Source organism: Azolla caroliniana, unplaced genomic scaffold (assembly GCF_043228905.1).
Source record: "Azolla caroliniana isolate FFs.n. ecotype wild unplaced genomic scaffold, voAzoCaro1.0.p SCAF_21, whole genome shotgun sequence".
In the NCBI taxonomy this organism is placed as follows: Eukaryota; Viridiplantae; Streptophyta; class Polypodiopsida; order Salviniales; family Salviniaceae; genus Azolla; species Azolla caroliniana.
The window spans coordinates 11,081,102-11,107,599 of NW_028230456.1; positions in this window are offsets into that span (position 1 = coordinate 11,081,102).

Consider the following 26,498-nt stretch of genomic DNA (forward strand, 5'->3'; position numbering starts at 1 on the left):
GCGTGGAGAAAGGCGGGACCACGAGGGTCTTGGACTAGAGAGCGACGAAGCGTAGGAAGTCGTACTTCACCATTTCCGGGGCATCCCAGAGGCACACTGGAGGCAACCGAAGAGAGAGAGAGAGAGAGAAAGAGAAAGAGAAAGAGAAAGAGAGGGGACTCGCGCTTAACACCGACTCGCACACACACACACACACAGGCTGACCCGGCTCACGCCCTGATGTACAGGAAACGCAGGAAAGGGGAAGCACCCGACACCAACAGAGACGCGAATATACACAGACAGACTCAAATGTATATATATATGAGGAAGAATACATTCCCGGCTTCGAGCCGGGCCAAGGTAGGTTACAGCAGTCGTCTGCTGTCAAGCCGCCGTCGGGGAGCTCTCGGCTCGTTGCGCCGAGCGGGGTCTTGCACAGGAGGCCGAGCCAAAGCAAACCCTAAGCAAACACGAAGGGGGAAGAAGAAGAAGAAGAAGAAGAAGAAGTGTAACTAACCCTAAATCTAACGGTATACCCTCTAACGCAAAATGGGCAACCCCTTCACAAAGGGCGCTCCCTTCCTTTTATAGAACAAGGAGAGGGATGTGTTACAATGTGGCATAAATCCCGACTTACATGGGATCGTCTGTCCCGACTTGACTACTCTTCGGTGCCATAAAGGCGCCCTCATTATTCACACTAAATGTACAAGGGGGAGCACACACGCTGCACCCCGTCGATGTAGCCAATGTTTCCCGGTTTCCGCCTCTGGCCGAAATTCTTCACGACAACGCGCGAGGAAGTCCATCAATTCGTACGTGGTGCCGTGCCGAAGTAAAGCACTGAACTCGTATGCCTCGACGGGGAGGTCCTTGTAACCCAATACTTCCTCCTCCGATATTTGGGTGGTTTGCCCATGCTCGATTTTGCCGGTGAGGGACGAGGTCCCTACTTGGGTTGTGGCCGTGGAGAGTATGGGAGTCGGTCGTGCTTCCTTTGATTGAATCTGTTGGTTACCCTCGGGGGTTGTTGTCGTGCCGTGATTTAGGCATCTTTTCTTCTTGGGGGGGTCTTGTGACCTTGGTGCATTTTGCGTCACGACATCGGCCTGGTTTAGCTGGGGTGTTTGTACTCCTAAGGGCTGTTGGTTGGTTGAGCAAGGGCACTACCGTGGTGGGGCCTCCGATACGTTTGGTGGCTTCTACCGTATGGTGACATCCTCGGTGGTCAGCTCAGGGGTATCATCCCATTTGATGCAATTCAAGGTCAAGGCCCTTTGTCGTTGCGTTTTTGGTGGTGGTGTTGGAGATGTGGGGGCATGCTGAAGAGAAGTCGTGGGGGGTGGTGGGTATAGCACCGTGAGGTATTGTGCCAGCACAGGTAGAAAACGCTTACCAGATTGAAAGGACCCCAAAGCTTCTCAGACTCCTTCGTCGGTGAGGATTCCATAGTCCATAGTTCTGCCTTGGTACGCCTTGATGATGACGACGACCTTCTTCTGTGGCATGCTGGTGCGGTTTGTATGTGCGAAGGCATATTCCATCAATATACGAGCGATTTCACCAAAGAACTTGTTTGATCCTCCATACGTGCGATACGCCTTCCCAGAAACCGAGTATATGCCGAAGTAGTCTTTAAGGGTTGTGTGACGTGGGACCTCAATATCGTGTTCTCCACCGCGCTAGAGGTCTAACGCGGAGCGAATGATGTTGTTAGTCACTGTGTCTGGGTGTAACTACCGCGCAATCTCTTGAGCTTCAGGGTGAGGAGGTGCGTCGATGACTAGAAGGTAGCCACCCAACCCACGTCTCTCCAACTATGTGCGGATTTCCTGGGAGACTTCGAGAGGCATGGTTGAATCATGGGATGATTGAGACGGGAAGTGGATGAGGCAAGGGCTAGACAAAGAGATGGAAGAGGTTGTTTGAAAGCGGGGACGCGGTTTTGTGCAAGTATTCAGAGAGCGAGATGAGGGGATAGAGCAAGACAACGTCTCTGTACAGTGGGTGTGAAGACGAGAGAGTTTGTTTGCAAGAACTGTGAGGGCGTGAAAGAGCTTGTTTGGTAGATGGTTGTGAACGTAGAAGAACTTAGCGTTGTCTGTGAGGTAACCTCTTTTATGTGAGTGCCTAGGGTTTTGCGATGGGCTGAGGTTCTCTAGATTCTTGATCTTCCCTGCCATAATAAGCTATTATGGCCACGTGTCCCAGGACTATTAGTGCAACTGCCCTCGTGTGGTGTGCATGTTCTTTAAATACTAGGTTAAAATGAAGGTGACTTCTAGTGCTCCTAATGATTTTTATTTTTTTCCCGGATTCTATGTGAGTGCGGATTTTAATGCGAAAACAACTCCTAAAATTACCTAGTATACAATTTTGGGGGGTAGGTAATGGGTTTGCCTCTTTTGACACGTGGCGTCTGCCGTAGGTTGGTCGGTGTCGTGGCTTGACTTGGCAAAGGGATTCGGTGGGATAGTCTCGTGGTATGGTTTAAGTCAGAACCCATTTACCCAACTTTGGACAATGTTTCCGGCAAGTGTGCAGAGCTGAAACGTGCCATTAAACTCGTCGATGATCCAGAAAGGCCCCGTCCATCGGAAACATAGTTTCCCTAGCATTGCGTCGAGCCGTGTTTGAAAGACTAGCACAGGTTTTCCGAGGCTAAATGATTTTTCTGTACCTTTGCGGTGCCAATCCACGAAGGCTTTGCATTTCCATTGTCGTTGTTCAAGTTGGGCCATACTAGCCACTCGTTTTTCTCCGAGTTCGAGAAGTTGCTCGAGTCGATATTGCTCACATTGGGATTCTGGCAGCATTTCCTTGACTTGGACTTGAAGACTAGGAATCTGGAACTCGATTGGCATTACTGCTTCCAACCCAAATGTCATTCAAAATGGGGGGGATTGAATGCTGGTTTTGAATGTGGTCCGATATGCCCATAGTGCACTGTGCAGTTTGTCATCCCAGTCGGTGCGGTTCTCATTGACGATCTTTTTGAGGATTGTTTGCAGTATTTTATTCGTGGATTCCGCCAATCCGTTCGCTTGAGGGTAGTATGGCGTGCTTTTCTTATGTACTACTACGTAGTGCGTGGTGAGCTCGCGGATAATTTGATTTAGAAAATGTCAGCCTTGGTCGCTGATGAGCTCCATTGGGCATCCAAAACGACACCATAGATGTTCGTAAACAAATTTTGTCGTGGATGCAGCGATGTTGTCACACAGTGCCTTAGTGTCGACCCATTTTGTACAATAGTCGGTTGCTACAATGATATACTTGTTCCCGGTCTGAGCCGCGGTTGGTTTGAATGGTCTGACAAAATCTAACCCCCATTTTTGAAAGGGTTCTAATGGGAGGATGGGTTTATGCGGCATTCGTGCTTGCTCGGTCGGATGTCCCATACGCTAACACAAATCACACTGCCGACAGAATTCCTAAGCATCCTTTTTCGTCGTAGGCCACCATAACCCGCTTTGCCATACTTTTTGTGTCGTGGAATCTCCAGCATAGTTCCCTCCTACTATTCTGTAATGTGCTTCTTGGAGAATTGCGGGTTTCTTGAATTGTCGTACTGCGCAGCGCCAAATGCCATTCGAGCGTTTGTGATAGAGGGTGTTTGTGATGAGACAGAAATTCCGGCTCCTAACTATTAGCCATTTCCGAGCATCTAGGGGTAAGTGGTTAGGAGGAAGGCCGGTGCTGAGGAAGTGGGTCATGTCTCTGATCCATTCGTCTTTGTTCTCGTCCGGTGTCGTTGCTGTTGTTAGACTGAAGAGGTGGGCGTCTGGTAGATCATCGTACATCGAATCGGCTGGTTCCCCTAACTCGAGGCAACTAAGGTAGTCGGCTACTATGTGTCGGACCCCTAGCTGGTGGTGAATCTAAAAGTTAAATTCTTGTAGAAGCAACATCACTCGGGCCAGTCGATCCGTGAGAGCCTGTTTCTTGACCAAATATAGAAGGGCCGAGTGGTCAACATGAAATGTGAATCATCGGCCGAGGGGGTAATGTCGAAACTTCGTGATGTTGTAAACCATGCCAAGGGCTTTATGTTCCGTTGTGGAGTAGTTCTTTTCCGCGGCCGAGAGACGGCGGCTAGCATAATACACTGACCGATACCAAATTGGCGGTGTGCATTGCATGAGCACGCTTCCATTGGCTAAATCTGATGCATCCAAAAAAACGTGGAAAGGTTGTGACCAGTGCGGTAGCTGTACGACCGGGGCATGTGATAACATTAGCTTCAAGGATTGGTAAGTTTCTTCTTCTATGGAGGGCCATTGGAATAGAAACCTACGTACTACTGCATGCAAGAGAGTCGTGAAATCAGCCAGGTGTCGTAACATCCGGCTATGCCATCTAATAGGACCCAAAAATCGGTTGAGGGCCTTCGCGATAGAGGGCGTGGGAGCATTCATGATGGCTTGTACCTTGTCGGGATCCATGGTGATTCCTTCCTGACTAACGATGTGACCGAGAAGGTTGCCGTTTGTTACAAAAAACGCACATTTTCTTGGGTTTCAGCTCAGCCAAGCTTGGCGACATCGGTCAAGATAGAAGCGTAACTGGGCCAAGTGTTCTAGTTGTTGGCCATATACGGCGAAGTCGTCAAGGAAGACTTGCATGAACGCCGGAATATATTCATCGAAGGGCTCGGTGATAATTCATTGAAATGTAGACGGTGCCGTTTTTAAGCCGAACATCATTACTTCGACCACGAAGATGCCCCATTCCGTGAGAAATGTCGTTTTCTCTTGATCATCTGGGTGCATACGGATTTGATTATAGCCTTTGAATCCATCTAAAAAATTGTAGCATTCGTGGCCAGCCACCGTGTCGAGTACACGATCCGTGAATGGGAGTGGGAAAGCATCCGTGACCGTCACAGCATTGAGTTTGCGATGGGGCTTAACCATGTGGCCCTTTTCACTGGTCGAATGAAACCTACGCGAAATAGTTTATCGATCTCCTCTTTGACTTTGACTAGGCGAATACATCCTTGTATTCTGTAAGTAGCCGTATGATCGTGGATCGTTCATCGGGCGGTAAGTTGTTGGCGATTTTTAGCGTTCGCGGGTTTTCGTCGAAACCGAGGTTGAGTGACTCGAGTGTGGATCGCTTGACTCGTTGGGAGATAGTGAGTTCTCGTTTAAACGCGTCACAAGCGTGGCGTAACTCCGCGATTGTCATTGGATCTGGCTCAGCTTGAGGGAATGATTCCTCCGTGAAAACCTCGGCCACACATAAGCTGATGGCCAAGATGACGTCTATTTCGAAGAGGGGTATGATCGTCGGATGTTCTTTTAGGAAGTGATCTACTTCCTCTTCGGCTAGTACATCGAGCATGTGCACGCCTTCCACGTATAAGGGAGTGGTGTTTTGGGGCATGGGGAGGCATTCCTCTGTTATTAGCCGTACCTTAGTCTTTCCTCGACGAAATGAGATCATGTTGCATAGCCAATGTTGCTTAATGTTGGATGTTCGCAACCATGGACAGCCAAGAAGCATTGGGTATGATCCCGGGGCTTCGAGGCGTAAGATTACTATAGATATAGTGAACATATGGCCTCCTAGCATGAAGTCGAGATGGTGGATTAACCCTATTGGTCGAACCGATCGAGTATCGGCCATCTAGAGCCACAAGGGGCATGGTTCCCACCGGGTAAGACCGAGATTTTGGCATGTGGCCTCGCTGACTACATTAACACCGAAGCCTCCGGTGATGATGCACCCGTGAAGGTTGCATCCCTTGATGATGATTTTCACAGCGGGGTTCTGGGAATCCATGAGAGGTAGTCCCGTCCCTGGCTCGGCCAGGTGAACAGGGAGTGTTGTGGATTTGGTATCAGAGGTTAACGTAGCCAATGTATCTCTAAATCGTGGCATGAGTAGCAGGAACTTATGTAATGGCACTGATATCCACGAGCTGGTGAGAACATCCCACAACTGGTCTTCTTCGACCGAGCTGGATAGTTGTGTGACCTGTGGTGCCCTACTAGTGATGTCCTGCATCTCGGTGTGCATCCGATCGATGTTGGTTTTGTTGGCGTTGTTGATCATTCCTTGGCAGCTTGTCTGACTTCTTCTTGTATTTGCCATTGGTTTGACTGAGTTTTACTACACGTGGTGACCTGTTGAATGTCATCCATGATACTATTCACGGTCAATGTCTTACCTCGGTCATTGGTTGGGCATTGGGTAGCGTAATGGCCCGGTTGGTTACATTTGAAACAGGTGACCGACGTCGAGTTACTCGTCTCTCCTCAATAGTTCTGTAGGGGAGGGTGTAAGAGGTTTGTGGGCTCTCGTGTAGGCGAGGTGTTAGGCCGTTTGTGGGGCACGTTGTTCCTCGGCTCATTGTGGGAAGGGCCCTACGCGGTTTGGAGTGAGGAGGTTCTCGGCGACGATTGTCATTGTGCCATCGATTATTTCGCGAACCTTCATGAGAGTTACACCAATCATTTCGTAAATAACGCGGTTCGTACCATTCATCCTAGTCGTCATCGTACCATTCGTAATCATCATTGGCTCGATAGTGGTCATCGCAATATCGATCACGGCCATCGTCTGATCGCCTTCAATTGTCAGCCCGGTATCGGTCATCATCGCGGCGGTAATCGTCATCTCATCGTTGACGATCCGATGACTGTGGACGCTCGTTATCCCTATTATGGTAGGATTGGCACTTGTCCTGGTGTGAGTAGTTGTTTCGAGCCTCGATCTAGCGAACTGGGGCGGCTGTCGTTCGGTTGAGCAAATTGTATTCACATTGTTCGACGGTATTTAATCGAGAATGGCAAATTGGGCAGGGAGGGCGGTGAGGGCACTCAATGGCTAAATGACCAGAGCCCAAGCAGGCCGTGCATTGGAGAGCCTGTCAGAAGTGATGGTCCTCCTGTGGAGGGAGAGTGCTTTGCAGTGAGCCATGGAAAAAGTTGTGTTGTGTTGCGTCCAATCTATTGCGAGGACACGTGCGATTACCTACTTGATTGTATGTTGGGAGAAGTCAGTTAGTGCTAGGGTTGTCCGCAGAGGCCCCCATAGGCCGGCGAGGAAGGTATCCGGAATGTGGTGTGCGGAGACATGTTGGGCATGCTAGTGGTAAAGATCTTGAAACTGGATCGTGACCTGGGCGACTGTCTCTTGGGGTTTTTGGCTAATGGTAAAAAACTGTCGGAGCAGCTCCCGCTTCCGCACTTCGCGATGAAAAAGCTTGAGGAATTGAGGGCAAACGTCTTGGAACGTTGCAAACTCCCCCAGGTTGAGGCGAGAATACCAGCGAATGGCCGGTCCATCGAGGGATAGTGTGAATTCCATGATTTTGGAAGACTTGATCTCGGCAGCGGTGAGCCGCTACGTCGAATGGTTGGCCTGCCATGTGGACATGAAAGGACGGATGTGTGATTCCGCATCGGGGCCATCGGTATATCACGGATAAGGGTAAGGCATGGTGTCGAGATCTGGGTTTTCAAGTAAAACCGGAAAGGGGTTAGGGTCAGGTTGGGTGACCTCTGAAGGGCTTGACAGGGAAATCAGTGCGGACTCCACTCGCGATTAGGTGTCGGGTGCCGAGGATTGCAACCGATGTGCCTCCGATAGTTCTGGTGAGGATTGCTCGGTTAGCGCCTAGTCGAAAGTGCCCTCGACGGGCTTGGGGCGATGGGCGGGTGACCGAGACCACGTGAGGCGATTGGGCGCTATTATGGTGGCTGAGGGTTGCCTCCTACATAGTTCACTGTAACCGAGTGTGCCAAATTGTGTTATCTCTTCCTTGGGATAAACACCTTCAATGAACCCTGAGGCTATCGGTATCAAGGGTTGTGGTACGTGAAGACTACTTCTCACACAGAGATTGAGTTAGGAAACGGGGAGGGGGGAAAGATTATACTGGCCACAACCAATTACTATTTACCATGTGTGTAGCTTAAACGTATGATTACGAAAAGATCATCGAATAAGAAGAACAACAAGAGGTATATATTAAATCGAGATTCCCTTCGGTTACAGTACACGACCCATGGGCCGGAATAAAGCTATGTAGTGTTGAGGACTCATCAGCTATAATTTCCCTAACAGTATCTATATATCGCCGCCTGCCGAGGTACACAAGTCCTGGTTTATATAACCTTTTACTACCCAGGGTTGAGACCTTGGCTGATTGTAAGGCTGAAACCTCGGTTGCGTTTTGTTTAACAACTTCCTTACTTACTTTTCTACCTACCGATGACTTTTTATTTCCTAATTTACTTTTCTAACCCATGGACAACAACTCCCTTTTTCTATATATTACGAGAAAGGGAGATGATTTATGACTTATTTGAAGCTGCTACAGGTATGCAAATGATGCATAACTACTTCTGAATTGGGAGAGTAGCTGCGGATTTTCTGTATGGGTGGGTAGACAAATGTATCGACTTCTGTAGGTATTGTCTTCCAAAAATTGGTGATTATGAGCGACTAATAACAAGGAATCCTATTTTTCTTAGACGAGTAGAGGGTATAGGTTTCGTGAGTAAGGAAGAGGCTATCAACTAGGGCTTATCAGGACCTTTGTTACGAGCATCGGGAGTTAAGTGGGATCTCCGAAAGGTTGATAATTATGAATGTTATGATCAATTGGATTGGCAAATCCAATCAAAAAAAGAAGGAGACTCGTTGGCTTGTTACTTGGTACGAATCAACGAAATGAGAGAGTCAATTAAGATTATTCAACAAGCATTGAAGCTACCTCCGAGAGGTCCGTACGAAAATTTAGAGGGATGCAGTTTGGTCAGCGACAGGGAGATGCAAAATGGAACGAATTCAATTACCAATTTGTTGGAAAAAATTCTTCCCGTACAATTAAGTTACCTAAGCAAGAACATTATCTGAGGGTGGAGGCTCCAAAACGTGAATTAGGTGTATTCCCAATTGGAGATGATAGTGTTTTTCCCTGGAGATGGAAAATTCATTCTCCTGGTTTTACAAATCTACAGATTCTATCCCAATTAATAAAAGGAATGAAGTTAGCAAATATTATGACAATATCAGGTAGTATAGATATTATTATGGGAGAGGTCGATCGTCAAAATGGTAATTAGTTTCGAAACCTATTCGGAACCAATAGTTCACTTGCACGATATTGCTAGAAATCCCCTCAAATCAATTCAAATTCTGGCCTCTATCCTTTTGTTGGTTGTGGAGTGAAATCCTGATCAATTCAATTTAGAGGTAATGGTTTTTTGTAAGGCACCTCCTCTACGGAAAAGGAGTTACAATAGGGGTTTCAGTGATCGTATGGCTCGAACGAAAAGTGTTTGTGGGGGTGCAACAGCATATCGGACCGGAATATGCGAGTCCCTTGGGGATTATTCAATCCTTGGCAGATGGTATTTAGCTTCTTCTAAAGGAAGATATTGTCCCCACTGGAAGTGATCCCTGGTTATTCAAAACCAAACCAGTTGTTGTAGACATACCAGTCTTCATAACTCGTTTGGTGATACCCTTTGGTCAGCATATAATCCTATCTAATCCGAATATAGGTGTTTCTTTTTGGATTGCTATCCCAAGTATCATAACCTTGGGTCTTCTAATGGCTGGATATGGGTCAAATAACATCTTTTCCGGGTGGTCTGAGGACAACTACTCAATCAATCAGTTATGAAATCCCTTTAGCGTTAAATGCATTTTGTCAATATCCTTATGTGTGATTCGTTGAACGAAATGAAGGTGAAAAAACTTTAAGCTTAGGAAATTAATGTCTCGTTTCTTCATAAACAAAATAGTCATTTGGGTGAGATCGAACAACATATCGCAGTTACTAGATCAAGCCCCATTCACCGTGTGCGGGTGTAAAGTATATTTGAGCGGCAAACACCGCTTAAATCCAAATTTAGGCGAATCCACCAAAACCTGCAGTGGATACTAAGAATCCTAATAAAATAGGACTTGCTAGGATTAAACGAAAGTAGATGGTAAGGAACACTAATATACACAAGAGATTCGTTAGACAAATATAGAAAAAAAAAGGTATATATATATACATATATATGGATAAGTTTAGATTAGTTAGGGGAATTACCAAACAAAAAATTTGTCCTTTTTTTAGAGGATTTACAAGGCTCAGCTTTGGTGGGGCTGACTGAGTCGTACACCTAGAAAGAATCTCAATCTCGAGTATATTTCTATCTACACGAATCATGACTATTTGGAATGAAACAACCTTTGTAACAGTCTACCAAATCTATCAAAAACAAGGTTTTTTCTTATATACATACTTTGAAAGATTGCTGATTTTTTTTTTGTACCTTGGTTTTCAAATGTGGTTTTCTAGATGGGTGGGGTACTTACATTGGAGATTTTCTCTCGAATTCATAACATATAAGTGAACGGTTGTAGAAGAAATCCCCCGACTGTCTTTTAGTTTCTTGGGCCATCAAACCTATCAACAACTTAAAAATTCAGCTGGGAACTATGCCAATTAGATAATATTTAATGAAATTGTTTTGATGGTACATAAATTTCTACATTCAATTATTCTGTTGAGGGGATAGGTGTAATCTAAACACCACTTAAAATTCCTTGGGTTAGGGGTGAAAAGTAGACGAGGATAAATTTATGTCTCTAACAGATTGGTTTAAAGATAGACGCAAATTTGGTAGGTTGATCATCAGAGCTTTTCCAGAAGACACTTGGGAGGATTCCAGTGAAAGTGGAAAAGACAAGGAAAAAAAAATTAATATCAATACTCATAACGGATTATGGGCCCCGCCACCCTTCCTTAGAGAGAGAAAGCCATGGGCCAAAGGCAATTGCCAACGATCTTTCTATATATGATATTTCAGGTTATAGAACAAATTTAGAATAATTCCAACCTCCGCCGCCCTAGTGGTTAGAAGCTTACCTAGCGGTAATAGTGTCATAGGGACCAAATGCGGCCGACGGTTCATGTGTTAGTGAACCACAAGCACATATAAACTATATGGCCTAGCATTGACAAACGAATCCGGAATAATATTCTAAAAAGATTAGTTGATAAGATGGGAGGCTTATTTCTCTTGAACGATTAAAAACAAAATCTTATTGACATGGAAGGTACAGTTATAGAATCACTTCCTAATGCATTGTTTAGAGTGTATTCAGATAATGGGTGCCACGTATCGACTCACATATCGGGAAAGATCTAACGTAACTATATAAGAATATTACCTAGGGATAGAATGAGGGTGGAATTGAGTCCCTATGATCTTACTAAAGGATGTACCACCTATCGTCTCAAAAATAGACAAATGAACGATACCTAACAAAATTTGGTTATAGCTATTATGCTTAACATCATTATTTTCTAATGTTTTTGTAGTACAAGAATTTGCGGCAAAAAAAAAGGACAAGAATCTTTATCTTGGGGTTTCAGTAGTGATTTAAGTACTTCATTTAAGATAGTGATAGATACTGTTACTACACTATCAAAATGTTATTTATTCTTATTCATATGTATTTTGATGAGATGGACATTACCGTAAAGTAGTTTTTTGAAGATATCTTTCATAATTATTTTGAGATAAATTATCTATCTACTTAATCCTTTCTCTATCTTATTATTTTTTTCCAAAAAGATTTCCTTCATTAGTATTAAGAAAAAACATGGTAAGGCTACAAACTGTACAATTAGAGAGTGTTATATACAAAAAGGATAATCAGAGGAAGGGCCAGGGATGATGATATTTCCATATAGGTCCTTGAGAGGAGACCATGAATAGAGGCAACTTCCTCCATAACTGCGTAATTTTTTCCTTTTCTTAAGAACAACCTCTGAAGGGCCCGACATATTGTCATATTACCCACGCACTACCGCCAATAAGTTGTCCCATAATTCTAGAAATATATCTAAGAGAAGGGGAATTATAGAATCATATCGTCTTTTACACCGATACTTCCATAAGGTCCATAATGTAACCGTGGATATTGTTTTCCATACATGGGTTGCACGCATTTGCTTTCGAGGTTGCTGAAAATGGGAGACATATATTAGATGCTTGTTGACGACTGTCTTAGCCTCTAGAGCATCATCTACCTCATACAATAAGAGACTGGAATGGAGAACCCCCCATACCGCTGATCGCCAGGAGAATAGGCAACCTATATTAATTGTTAGGAATAAAGAAAGAACTTTATTTTATACTTGTTGGGCTATTGAACAGGACCAGAGAGCATGCTTGGTAGCTTCCTCTAAGTCACCACAATAACTACATTGTCTAAGAACGGGTGTCACGTTTCCTTTCAAAGACTGACCTACTGGTAGTGTTGCATGTAGTAAAAGCCATCTGAAGAGAGTGTATTTTGTTGGTCCCCTAAAAAACTAAATCCATTTCCAATAAGCCTTCAAGTGATTGCTTGATACACCCCACTTATTCTAGTGCTTTTGAGCCGCAAGAGTTGGAACATTCTTAGACACGAGTAAGGTTCTACCAAATTTCACAGTATACTGAAAGAACGGAACTTTTTGCATTGGATCCATCATGGGACTAGTCCAAGACCATCCCCCTAGGTCCCACATTAGCCTATTAATTGGTTGTCGTGCATATAACCAAAGCATATCCGAAAAATGGGCTATTGACGGTTGTGGATCCAAGAGCCATTTCTTACCAGTTTTGGCAATCACCCTAATTGGAACAATAAGCAGGTTTTGCAGCAAATTATCAGAGGGTGTATAAGGCTGCAATTTATTATCCTGTTGAATATGGAAATAAAAAATACACCCATTTGTAGAAATTCCTTTAACAAAGAGCAACATACCGTTCGTCAAGCAACCAAACCACATATGCTCCTGCATTGACTGAAGTCGTGATGAGGCCTAAGAGAAGGCTATTGAAATATCCATTGTCATTGTCTTCGCCCCATATATCGAGTGTAACTGCTTAAGGCAATCCACTTCTGGCATCTGCTGAAATGAATCTAGGATCCTACTAATTTTGTTGCCCATTGTCTAATTTTTCCCATGCAAGACAAGGTCTAAGGCCAAATACATTTCTAATAGAATCCCGAACAAGAGAATTAGCCAAAAGCGGTTGATTCATCCAACTATCCCATGATCTGACGATTCCATGTAGAAATCTATTGGATGTTAGATTCCGTCTCAGTGTCTAAATATATGTCAAGAACATCCATTTCAAAGACGGCAACCAATTCCCTCCCGTCTTGGGAGATAATTGCATCAGCTGATTAAGCAACATACCCTTCCATGCCTTTGTCCCTGCAACAATCCTCTGACTACAAACTTTTTCAAGAGAGCTCGAGATTGTATTAAGGGATCTATTAGAGCCAACCCTCCTTGACTTTTTGGCCTAATCAAAACATCCCATGCCAGCTTGGCCATTGCACGAGATCCATTTTTTCCACCCCAAAGGAAGTTACGTATGAGGCTTTGAACTTTCATGATTGCCGACCTAGAGAACAACCAAGTAGATGCGATAAACCATATTGTGGCCAACAACACCGAATTTGCAATGACAACCCAACCTGCAAGGGATAAGTGTTGCGAGTCCCAATATACCAACTTACCCTTAATTGATAATAGCAATGGTGATAGCATCACTTCATATGGTAAATCTATACCAACAAGACAACCTAAATAACGAATCGGCTCCCCATGATTTAGCCAACGGAATGCAGGGCCTGGATACCATTCTGGACGCGGTTCATCACTAGCCCAAAGGCCTACAAATTTATTCCAATTGAGAGAGGCTCCAGTAGCATCTAAAAATATTTGTAAAGCATTTTGTACCTGATCAAGATTAACAACATCTCCGCGAATATATAGAGTGTCATCCGCAAACTCAGCATCAAGAATTGTCGAGTTTGCAATAGGTAAAGCTATTTCTTGGATGGCCGTCATTGAGGATCTAAGAAAAGATGATAAAGCTTCCACAAATAAAATAAAAATAAATGGTGCTAACGGACAACCTTGTCGAACAAATCTGGAAATTGGAAATAATGTACCATTGCCTCCAAAAAATAGAACTGAGCTAGACGCATGTCTATATAATGTAGACACACCTTTTATCCATGCACTTGGAAACCCTAATCTTAATAGAACTGCCTCTAGAAAGTCCCAATCTACTTTATCATATGCTTTCTCAAAATCTAATAATAGTATTGCAAGTCATTGTTTGTGATATTGAGCCAATGCAATCACCTCCCAAAAAAGGAAGATATTGTCAAAGATGCTTCTATCTTGAAGGAATCTTGATTATGTATCATGTATAATTGAGGGAAGCAATGGTCGCATTCTATTAGCTATAGTTTTTTCTACTATTTTATAGATGTTGTTAAGCAAAGTTATTGGACGCCATTTTGATATTTCATTACATTGAGCATCTGATTTTGGAATCATGTATATGATTCCTTCTGTCCATTCATCGGGCATATTCCCTGTTGAGAAAATTAAATTAACTACTCTAGTAAGATTAGGCCCCAACAAGTCCCAATAGTGCAAATAGAATACCACTCCTATGGCATCCTTTCTAGGACACATATATTTACCCAGGAATTTAGCCGTTGTCCAGACTTCAGTGTCTGTAAATGGTTGAAGCAACTGGGAAGCCATTTCATGAGTGACCTTATGTTGTATTGTTTTTAGTACAAGTTGTCTCTTATTAAGATCTTCCTCTGAGAAGGATTAAGAGCCATCAAGTCATTTTAGGGTTTTGATAGATAGTGTTTTATACTTCTGTTTAAATTGACTAAAGAACTCTCTGTTAACCGTATCCTGCTTCTGTGACCAAGAAGTTGTATTACGTTTGTAGAAGTACAAGCCTCTTGCATGTTGCTTTTCTTTTCAATTGCTTTTTACTTGTTGTAAATTCGAGAGCAACATCGGTGAGGTTGGGTATTTTTCCAATAACTTTTGTGTTGCAACCAGTGCTCGACGCAAATTAGCAATCTGCGCACTGCATCAATCAACTGAAGAGGCAACTATGTTTATGGAGAAGCTCTTGACATCAAGAATGACATAAGTGATATCTCTAAGTAGAAAGGCATTAGAGAAACTATACTTAGACCAGATTTGACCTATAGAAACTCTATGAGTTTCATCAGCAAGCAATGCTTCTGTGACCAAGAAGCTGTATTACGTTTGTAGAAGTACAAGCCTCTTGCATGTTGCTTTTCTTTTCAATTGCTTTTTACTTGTTGTAAATCCGAGAGCAACATCGGTGAGGTTGGGTATTTTTCCAATAACTTTTGTGTTGCAGCCAGTGCTCGACGCAAATTAGCAATCTGTGCACTGCATCGATCAACTGAAGAGGCAACTATGTTTATGGAGAAGCTCTTGACATCAAGAATGACATAAGTGATATCTCTGAGTAGAAAGGCATCAGAGAAACTATACTTAGACTAGATTTGAGCTATAGAAACCCTATGAGTTTCATCAGCAAGCAATGAGTTCGGGATACGAAATTGCTTAAGATAGGATCTTTTGGTGAATACAATGTTTAACTTCAATGGATAATGATCAGAAGTTACCGTCCTAGGAATAATCCCCATAGATCCAAAAGCTTCCCAAAAAACGTTACTAGCATAGAACCTATCCAATCGTGCCAAATTAGCAACAACCATACTACCATTTGACCGGGAGAAATGAAGGGAGTCTTGCATTCGAGAAATGGAGTGGATATTCCATAGATCCAATAAACCAAAAGATAAACAGAAGGAATCCCAAGCTCTAGCTTCTCGGCTTGTTATTGTACTGATTGAGCCTCCCCTTCTATCAGATGCTTCTTCAATCATGTTAAAGTCACCACCCACAAGCCAAGAATCTGCTAATCCGGCATATTCAGAAAGAGAAATCCGAAAGGAAGCTTTTTCTGAGGTTAAGTTAGAAGCATATAAATTTATAATACCAGTCTTCTGAGGTCCTATTTGAAGAATAAGAAATTGCGCCCTTTTATTTGCAATAGTACCTGCCGAGACTATGATGGATGCCCAATGTTCTTTAATAGCCAGAAATGTATCCATCTCCTTGGTAGGATGGAACCATAATTCCGTATCCTATCAGCGGACAAGTGATGCTCTTGCAAAAAAAGAATATCAATTGCACCAACATTTGGTGTATTTAAATCTGCTTGTATAAGTCCTTGAAATCTAGGAAAGGTTGAGTGCGAATTTGTCGCTTTGTTAGCAAGTCCTTCCCTGCATAGTTGTGAACCCTATGTTCTTTCACAACCTTATCCAACTCTTGGCCTGCGGCCATATCCTTTGAGGATCCAAACTTGAAACCATTGGCCTCTTTGTCTGTCAATAACAATTCTACTTCCATTGTTTCCTTTTTCTCATAACTAGTTTTTCCATTGTTATATCAGTTGTAGGTATAGGCGCAGCTTCCTCCAATCGTTGGATAGTGACATCCACCATCATCTGTTGCCCTTGTAGCTCTAGCTTTCCTTGTTGAGCTATTTCAATCTCCATGTCATCTTCCTTTTGTTTCAATTTATCTAACGAGATTGTTTTGGTAGGTGGTTGACCGAGAAGATGACTTAGAAAGCATTGTTGTCATTGGGGGAGATGTATCAGTCTTCGATGGGATCAATGAACCTATCGCAAGTGCCACTTGAGAGTCGTCACCATCTACCTAAAGTGTTGTATATTTATTATGAAGGGTGTTATTCTCTGACCGGACAAGGCCTAACACAAGGTGTCACGAAGACACTTCACCAAAGGGTGATTACGGCATAGGATTAAGATTCAACGATTACACCGACTTACGTAGGTTACACGATTAGAGTGCTTTGGTTAATTACACGCGTAAGATATAACAGTGATTACAGAACGGAAATCAACACAGAAGTATAAACACCATATGCTCTATTAATTATCCGCTCCGATTATAATGGGGTCCGGGCCTTTAAATAGGTTTCCGGCCCGTAGTACAAAACGGTGCCCATCGCACCTATTCGGGATCCGTCCGGATCTAGAACGGCATACCGTTTCCAGTCCGTCCGTCCATACTATTCCTATTTACAACCACACTTAATTAATTCCTTCACTCCGTATTTTGGACTCCTTGCCGGCCGGTAACACATGGCACGCCCGTGGGACAGTACCTTGTACGTCGAACCCTTCTCGGCCCCTTCATTGTTCACCCAAATTGTCCAAAATACTTTGTTCCAGAGTTTCCTCTTGTTCTTCCGGTTGTGGTTGTTGCGGCTGTGCTTGCTGCTGCTGCTGTGGTTGCGGTTGGGACTGAGGCTGTTCCGGCTGCTCTATAGGCGGCTGCTCCGTTTGTTTCTCTGACTCCGGCTGCTCCGTTTGTCTTTCTGACTCTGGCATCTCCGTTTGACTGCTTCCGGTCCGGTCTCCTTCCAGTAACGGTTCCTCATCACTGAGGTTGACCGTAACCGGTTCTCGTGCTTTCTCTTCCCGGATCCGGGACCTCTCGTAGCTTTCAAACTGGATCTGCGCCTCCAGCCTGTCGTCGTCCAGCTGAGCTACAAGTTGCCGGACTTGGCCTAGTTGGTCGTCTGCCAAGGCTTGAAAGTCCTCGGCCAGCTCATCTCTTATGCCGGTGAAGTCTTCGGAAGTCAGCATATAGCAATCATCTCCCTCCTTCCGCCGGTTCTCTACGTCGGCCCAGAGCAATTGGAGTTCCGCCGCGTTCGTGGCCCACTTGGTCCACCATTTGACGGAACCGTTGTCAATCAAGCTCTTGGTCTTGGTCTGGTTCAACCAGGCCCGCATGATATCCTGGATGCGACTTGCTCCCATTTGCGCTCTACTTTCCACCACTTGTCGCTCCTCCTTCAACTGCTTGATGAGATTCGCCGTATCCTCCGCCTGCTCTCTGTAGCGCGTCAGCTGCCCTTGATATGTTGTCTGCAGCCTCTGCAGTACCTCCGCCGCTCTTTCTTTTTCCGCCTGCTGTTGCCTGAGGAGCTCTGTCCGAACCTTCTCCGCCTCTTCCAACCGTCTTCTGGTTTCCGCTTGTTCCTTAGCGTATGCCGTTGCGGTCCGATCAACTGCTTGCCGGAGCTCATCCGTCCGTTCCTTGTGCTCCATTTGCAACCGTTTATACTCCCGGTGCAAGTGCTCAAATTCCTCCGTTTTTTGTTTGAGCTTGCCGTTGATCTGGCGATGGTTCCGGTCCTCCCGGTCCTTTACCTGCCGGAGTTCCTCTTTCAGGCGCTCTACTTCTGTTTCGGCGTTCCTCCGGAGTCTGTCCTTCTCTTGCAGCATTTTCTCCTTTTCCTCCTTGAGCCGGTCGTACGCTTGGTGGCCTTTCCGTAAGCTCTCCTCGGCCCGGCGTAGATTCTCAGCAGTCTTTTTGAGTTTTGCCTCCGCTGCCGTCTTCAATTCTCTTTCGCGGCTCCTCAGCGCTTCTTGGGCAGCTAGCTCATCCTTTAAATCCGCAAGCTCTTGGGCTTGTGCCGCATTTCTCTCCGGAACGGTTTCCGTTGCCGGGGTCTGATTGCTATGTACAGGTTGATCTGACGCCTTATTCTGTACATTGCCCGGAGTCACCGGTGCTTGGACTTGTGTTGTCAAAGCGAATTGAGCCATTTCCCTTGTGACCCTGTCCAAGTCTTGTTCAAGGCTCCGGATTCTGGACCGGGCCGTCTCTAGATCTACGGTTGTGACGAGCAACCGTTCGTTGTGCGCTCTCTCCTCCGCCTCTATGTACTCGACCGCTCCGGCGATCTGCTCGCCTACCCACCGTAGCCACATGCTACTGGTGCCTTGCTGCTGTACTGGTCCTACTCCTTGGCCGCCGTGTGTGCTGGTTGGGCTCGCCGGCTGTTGAGTTCCGGTTCTCGCCGTCTCCGGAGCCGTTGGAATGACTTCTTCTATAGAAGTCGACAAGGCCGGTTCCATACGCACCGGTTCCGGTTCCTCCCTTGTGGTTTGCTCAGGTTGAGTTGGGGGCGTCGTTTCTTCCTCTTGCGGGTAAGAACGCTCCCCCGCTGTCCCGGCGGTCCTACTTCTTGACCGTCGTTGGAGGTGCTCTTCTGCCTCCTCTGTTTCCTCTTCCTGGGTAACGGCATGTTTCTGTGCCGTCAAGGGTTCCGGTTCCTTCTGTCCCGGTCGCCGTATGGTTATCTTAACGGGTCGGACCGGTGACACCTCCTCCGGTTCTGGGACCAATTTCTTCCCTTTCGTCGCCTTCGACGCCAGCAGCTGCTGTCGTTTAGACGCGGGTTTCGAGGTGCTTCCTTCCGATAATCTTGGCCGCTTCTTTGGCTGGACGGTCTCGACCGGCGGCACTAGCAATGTTATCCACTGAGCTACGGCATGCCACAGCTTCCGGCCCTCCTTGCCGTCCTTTCCTCGTACCATGTCGATTGCCGCGCACAACCCGTCTGCAATCAACACCGGCCAATCCACCTTGGTCCCTTCATAGGTGGCTATGATCATCCCTGCCCGATTTTTTGGCATGACAGGGGGTCGGGGGTACACGTGGCCGTACTCATGGAGCACTCGAGCTATCTCCCTGAATAGCGGATCTTCGCCGCCCTGCGTTCGATAGCCTTTGCCGGCAACAGAGTACTCACCGAAATATCGGATGAGTTGCTCCGAGGTTGGGTTATCGATCTGAAAGATACCTCCCTCCGGAAGGCCTGTTAGCGCACGGATCGCTTCCTCGGTGATGACCTCTGTGGCGAGCTCCTTGATGACCCGGTCGGCTTCTCTGTGCGGTGGTGCCTCCATGATGGTCAAGAACCCATCCAGTCCGTGTTGCCTGAACCATTTCCTGGCCGCTTCCGACAGCGTTTGTGGTTCCATGTCTGCTTCGAGGTCGAGGAAAGATGGCGAGGTAGAGTGGTGATGAGAGTGAGAGCGAGAGAGAGAGCGTTCCGAACGTGGGGGTTCTCTGAGTGCAGGTTCGCGTTTGCTAAGCTTCCACTGCCTTGGTGCTTCTGTGCTTCTTGGCTCGCGAAATGAAAAGGTCTCCATGCGTTCTGCTTCTTCTCTGTGCGTCTTGGCGCCTTTTTCGAGCATGCACACGTCGTGTACCAATTTAGTATTAAGTAGCGTGGCGGCACTTAAATGCCCACTACGTACCTTTTCGCTCCTTGCTTTCGCGTCCGTTCATACCTCGATTTTTAATGATTTCTTCTTCTTCTTCTTTTTTTCTTTTTTTTTTTTCCTAAATGACGGTATGTGATCTTACACATCCGTAGGTCCCTTCGGACCCTTACCGTTTTCCTTACGGGTTGCCGTGTCTTCCTTCGCCTCTGCTACGGGTTCCCCGTCGTCTTTTTCTTCCATCCGTACCGTTCCCGGTATAGTGCCGGTGGTCTGCATAAACGGGTTCTTTGGCATCGGTCCTTTATAGGGCTTTAATCTAAATCCGTTGACCCACTTGCCTAGTACTTCACCGGCAAGTGTCCCTAACTGATAGGACCCGTTGTATTCCCGTGTCAGCCAATACAGGCCTGTCCATCTGAACCGGAGTTTACCCGGCATCTTGCCCATCCTCGTTTGGAATACTAGCACCGGCTTTCCGATTTCGAACATCTTTTCATTACCTTTCCGGTGACGGTCAACGAACGCTTTCCGTCGTCGTTGCTCTAGTTCCATGTGTAGGATGCTAGCCAGCCGTTGCTCCTCCAGTTCGCATAGTGCTACTAGCCGCATTTCCTCCGACTCCTTTTCACTCCTCTAAGCCGAACGCTAACCGGAACGGCGTTGTCCGGATACTTGTTTTGTATGCCGTTCGGTACGCCCATAGCGCGCTATGGAGCTTTGTATCCCAGTCCGTCCGGTTTTCATTGACGATTTTGCGGAGAATGTTCTGCAGCGTTTTGTTGGTGGACTCTGCTAACCCGTTCGCTTGTGGGTAGTACGGTGTGCTCCGTTTATGGACCACGGCATAGAACGTTGTTAAGCTTTCCACTACCTGGCCGAGGAAGTGCCCTCCTTGGTCGCTGATTAATTCAATCGGACATCCATATCGGCACCAAATGTTCTCGTACAGGAATTTTGCTGTGGATGACGCGGTATTGTCTCTCAAGGCCTTAGCCTCCACCCATTTAGTGCAATAATCCGTTGCCACGATGACATAACGATTACCCGTTCTCATTGCCGGTGGTTTGAACGGTCCGACAAAATCCAACCCCCACTTCTGGAATGGCTCTAGTGGAAGTACCGGTTGGTGTGACATCCGTGCTTGCTCTGTAGGCTGGCCCATTCGTTGGCATAGGTCACATTCCTTAGCATACTTGACGGCGTCTTTTAACGTCGTGGGCCACCATAAGCCGCTCTGCCATACTTTCCTTGCCGTCGCTTCCCCGGCATAGTGTCCTCCGGCAACCCCACAGTGTGCTTCCCGTAAGATTACTTGTTTCTCGTCACTACGGACTGCCCGTCTCCATATTCCATCTGCTCCTTTGTGGTAGAGAGTGTCCCGTAACAGATAGAAATTGCGGGTCTGCACCGCCAGTCGTTTCCTCTCGTCCCGGTTCATTTCCTCCGGTGGCAGGCCCGTGCTTAGGAACTGGTGCATGTTTGTCAGCCACCTATCTTCTGATGCCACCGTGTCGTCCGCTGCCGTTTCCGGGGTGATACGGAATAACTCTGCGTCCGGGAATTCATCCACTACTCCGTCGCCTGATTCTCCGGACTCTAACCGGCTCAGGTAGTCTGCTACGGCATGCTGGATACCGGGCCGGTGGAAAATCTCGAATTCGAACTCCTGCAACAGCAAGGTCCAACGGGCCAACTTACCGGTCAGGGACGCCTTGGACACTAAGTACAGGAGCGCCGAGTGATCCACATGAAAGGAGAACTTTCTTCCTAATAGGTAATGCCGAAACTTTGTGACACTGTAGATCATGCCCAGGGCCTCCCGTTCCGTCGTCGAATAGTTCTTCTCCGCTTGGGACAGCTTCCGGCTGGCGTAATATACGGGCCGGTACCATTTGGGCTCCGTAAGTTGCATTAAGGCGCTGCCGATAGCGATGTCGGAAGCGTCAACGAACACATGAAATTCCTTGCTCCAATCCGGAGGCTGCACGACGGGTGCTTGCAATAAAAGTACCTTCAGGGCATTGTATGCCTTATCCTCCGTATCCGTCCATTGGAACGGTGTCCGATGTACCGCGGTGTGTAATGGTGTAGCCAAGTCAGCCAAGTGACGGAGCATCCGGCTGTGCCACCGGATCTGTCCTAAGAATCGGCTTAGTGCTTTGGCCGTTTTCGGCGCCGGTGCCCCTAATATCGTGTTTACTTTGTCCGGGTCGACCGCAATGCCCTCCTTACTTACAATGTGTCCCAGTAAGATTCCACTTGAAACCCCAAAGATGCATTTTGCTGGGTTTAAGCTTAGCCGGTATAACCTACACTTTTCAAGGCATAACCGTAGGTGCTGCAAATGGTCTTTTCCCCGGCTATAGACTGCAAAATCATCCAGGAAAACCTGCATGAAGGCAGGAATGTATTCGCCGAAGATCTCCATGATGATTCGCTGGAAAGTTGCTGGTGCCGTTTTTAGGCCGAACATCATTACTTCGGCCACAAACACCCCCCATTCGGTGACGAACGCTGTCTTCTCCTGGTCGTCAGGGTGCATCCGGATTTGATTGTAACCGCTGAACCCGTCTAGAAAGCTATAAACTTCATGGCCGGCGACGGCATCCAGTACTCCATCCGTGAACGGAAGAGGGAATGCATCCGTAATTGTGGCTGCATTTAGTTTCCTGTAATCTACACACACGCGCATTTTACCGTTCTTCTTTGGGACGACGACGATGGGGCTCAGCCACGTCGCTTTCTTTACCAGCCGGATGAAGCCTACTCTTAGGAGTTTGTCGATTTCCTCCTTCACTTTGGCGGCGTAGTTGGGGTTCATTCGGTAACATCTTTGCGCCACTGGTTTCGCGTCCTTGCCTAAGTGGATTTGATGCTGATATAATTGAGGATCCAGCCCTCGCATGTCTTCGTATGACCAGGCGAATACGTCGCGAAACTTCGTGAGAAGTTTGATCATCGCCGCTTTATCTTCCGGCTTCATTTCTTTGGCGATGTGTACCGGCTTTGATTCGTCCTTGCTTCCTAGGTTCACTCCGTCGAGCTGGGATGTTTTTACACGTTGGGAAACGGCCATTTCCCGTTCCAACGCTTCCTGTGCTTGCCGTAATTCCCGAATCGAATCTTTGTCTGGTTCGGCTTCGGTGTCGTCCCGCTGCGGCAAGTATGGTGCTACGGCTTCAGCCACGTCAATCTCGAAAAGTGGTACGATCTTCGGGTGTTCCTCCAAGTACTGGGCTTCTTCGTCGTCTGCCAACCCTTCAAGCATGTTCACGCATTCCGCATACAGCGGTGTGCATTCCTTATCGTTGCTCGTCCGTGGTTGTGTCGGTACCCGGACCTTGGCTTTTCCGCGCCGGAAGGTAATCATATTTTTCCGCCAATTTTGCTTGATGTGTGTTGTTTTCAACCATGGTCTGCCCAGCAACAGTGGGTACGCGCCTTGCACCTGTAGCTGCAGCACTACAGCCGAGATGTGAAATGTGTGACCTCCTATGGTGACCTCCAATTTCCGTATTAAGCCCGTCGGCCGTACAGAGCTCGTATCCGCCATCCGTAGCCAGAACGGACATGGCTCCCATTCATGTATACCCAAGGCATCACACGTGCGGAGGCTTATTACGTTCACCCCGGAACCTCCATCGATTACTGTGCCGGGAAGTTCGTGCCCTTTGACCATAGCTGTAATCACCGGACTACTAGTGTCCACCACCGTCGGTCCCTCCTCCGGATTCGAGAAGAGGACTGGTGCTGGTGGGGCTATACCGTCTGTCATGACCGTTTTTAGTCCTTCCGTAAATCGCGGCACGAGCTGCAAGAGTCTTCCTAATGGCAACGTGATCTGACATTCTTGCAGTGCTTGCCATGTCTCGTTTTCTGCGTGGCCAGCGCCGGCACTCCCTATGGTATTCGCCTTTTGCCGTTCCGCGTCCGCGTCCGCGACGTTCCTTTCATTGGCTTCCTTCACCCATTCCGTCGCCTGTTTTCGTATGGCCTCTTGTGTTTCCCACTCTTTGGCCATGCCTTTCGACCGTGTGGTTACTTGTTGTATATCCGCCACTTCCGGAACCACCATATTAACTGCTGGTCGTTTCTCGTAGCTCTTTACCGGGCACTGGTTACTGTAGTGGCCTTCCTGCCTGCAGTAGTAGCAGTACTCTTTATGGTTATTGCTGGATTCAGCATTGCTGGTAGCCGGAGTCGGTCCCGTAGTGAGTGGTGCGTTCTGTGCTGGTTGGCTCCTTGGGGTTCCATGTTCCGGGTCCCTAGTGTGACCACCTTTCTTGAAATTCCGTTTCTTATTATTCTTATTTTTATTTCGGTAGTCCGGTCGTGGTGGATCGTAAAATCGGCCGTAGTCCTCCTGGTGCCTTCGGTAACCAGGGGAATGGTCTCTGTCGTATTGCTCGTGTCGTCTGTTGGGCTCCCGATAACGGTCCGATCGCTCATACCGGTCGTAGTTATCATGCCGATTCCCGTACCGGCCATCATTCTCTTGTCTGTCTCCGTACCGGACATCCTGTGCCGGTCGGTACCGGTTCATTTTTTGCCAACGATCGTCATCTTCGTCTCGGCTGCTTCTTGGCTCGATCCGTCGGACGGGTGGTGCTTGTCGGTTTAACAGGTTATACTCGCACCGGTCCGTTGTATGACTCTTGGATTGACAAATCACACACTGGGTTCGCATGGTGCATTCCACTGCCGAGTGTCCGGCATTCAAGCAGATTGTGCATTGAATTGCCTGCCGGAACCGGAGATCTTCCTCGGTGGGTAGCGCCCGTTGCAGTGTTCCCAGTGTAAGCCATGAGCTTGACTTTTCCATTTCTCTGACCCGGTCAATGACCTGGTCAATGGTGCTTCCTCGAAAGTCGATTACCGTACACACCGTGCGTAACGGTTCCCGGAGTGCGTTTAAAAATATCGTCCGTAATTCCTCCTCCGGGGGTGCACGGGCAAGCTGGCTATGCATTCGTTGGAAACGGATGACGAATTGGGGAATGCTTTCCCCTGCCTCCTGTCGGATCGTATAAAATAGGCCCACCATTGTCGTCTGGTCGACCTCCTTGTGGAAAAAATGCAAGAATTTTGCTTTTAATTCTGCAAAGGTTGTGATGGTCGCCGGGTCCTGCGTCCGCCGCCATCGTGTCGCTGGTCCTTCCAACGTGACCCCGAACTCCGCTATCTTCGAGCGTTCTTCTTCCTCCGGTGTCATTCGCTGGGACGTGTGATTTGCTTCCCATGTCTGCTCGAAGGCATGAACATGCGCTTCCGCGTCCGGATCATCGCGATACTTTGAGTATTGGAACGGCATGTCGTTGTCCAGTATTAGGCCGCGGTTTAGTGGCGTTTGTTGATACCTTTCCGGTTTCCTCTCCGGTTCCACTTCCGATTGTTTTGCCGGTGCTTTTTCCGGTTCCTCTTCCGGTTCTTTCACCGGCTCGTCTTCCGGTACCTTTGCCGGCTCTTTCGTTGGTGTCGGTGGCTTTGCTACTTCCACTTCCGGTGTTGGTGGGTTGACGGCTTCCGTTTGCGGTTCCGGTTCTGGAGTCGGCACGGTATCCGACCCGTCGTCCTCCGGGCCGCCGGGGGTATCGTTGCTACTCCGGTAGTTCGTGTGCACGCTGTATCCCCCTTCGGAATCCGATTCGTAGGCTGAAAAGGCTTCTGCCTCGTTTTCTCCGCTTGCCAGCGCCTCCAGGAGACGTTCGGTTTCCCGTAGACTACTTAGACTGCTTCCGTCGTCCTGGTCGCGAGTTTGCTGTAACCGAAGAGATTCCTCCGCGACTCTCCGGATCTCGTTGGAGAACGAACGATCCGAGCGAATTTCGTGCGCTGCTTGCTGGAAAGTCTCACGCCGTCTTTGCCGTTCGGCGAGGCGTCGAGCTCGGTCTGTAACCAGGTCGTGCGTTGGTCTAGTCATCCATTACCGTCGTTCGCTGCGAGAAAGCAGGAATCGTGGTCGCCAAAACTGTGTTATTCTCTGACCGGACAAGGCCTAACACAAGGTGTCACGGAGACACTTCACCAAAGGGTGATTACGGCATAGGATTAAGATTCAACGATTACACCGACTTACGTAGGTTACACGATTAGAGTGCTTTGGTTAATTACACGCGTAAGATATAACAGTGATTACAGAACGGAAATCAACACAGAAGTATAAACACCATATGCTCTATTAATTATCCGCTCCGATTATAATGGGGTCCGGGCCTTTAAATAGGTTTCCGGCCCGTAGTACAAAACGGTGCCCATCGCACCTATTCGGGATCCGTCCGGATCTGGAACGGCATACCGTTTCCAGTCCGTCCGTCCACACTATTCCTATTTACAACCACACTTAATTAATTCCTTCACTCCGTATTTTGGACTCCTTGCCGGCCGGTAACAAAGGGGAGGAAATTCATGAAGGTTATTAGGTTGTACTTGTTGAGTTTTACTTGTTCGAGATGTTTTCCTATTCCCTTCTATATAGTCCATCCTTCAGATGAGGCCTTATATGGAATAATGGCCGTAGA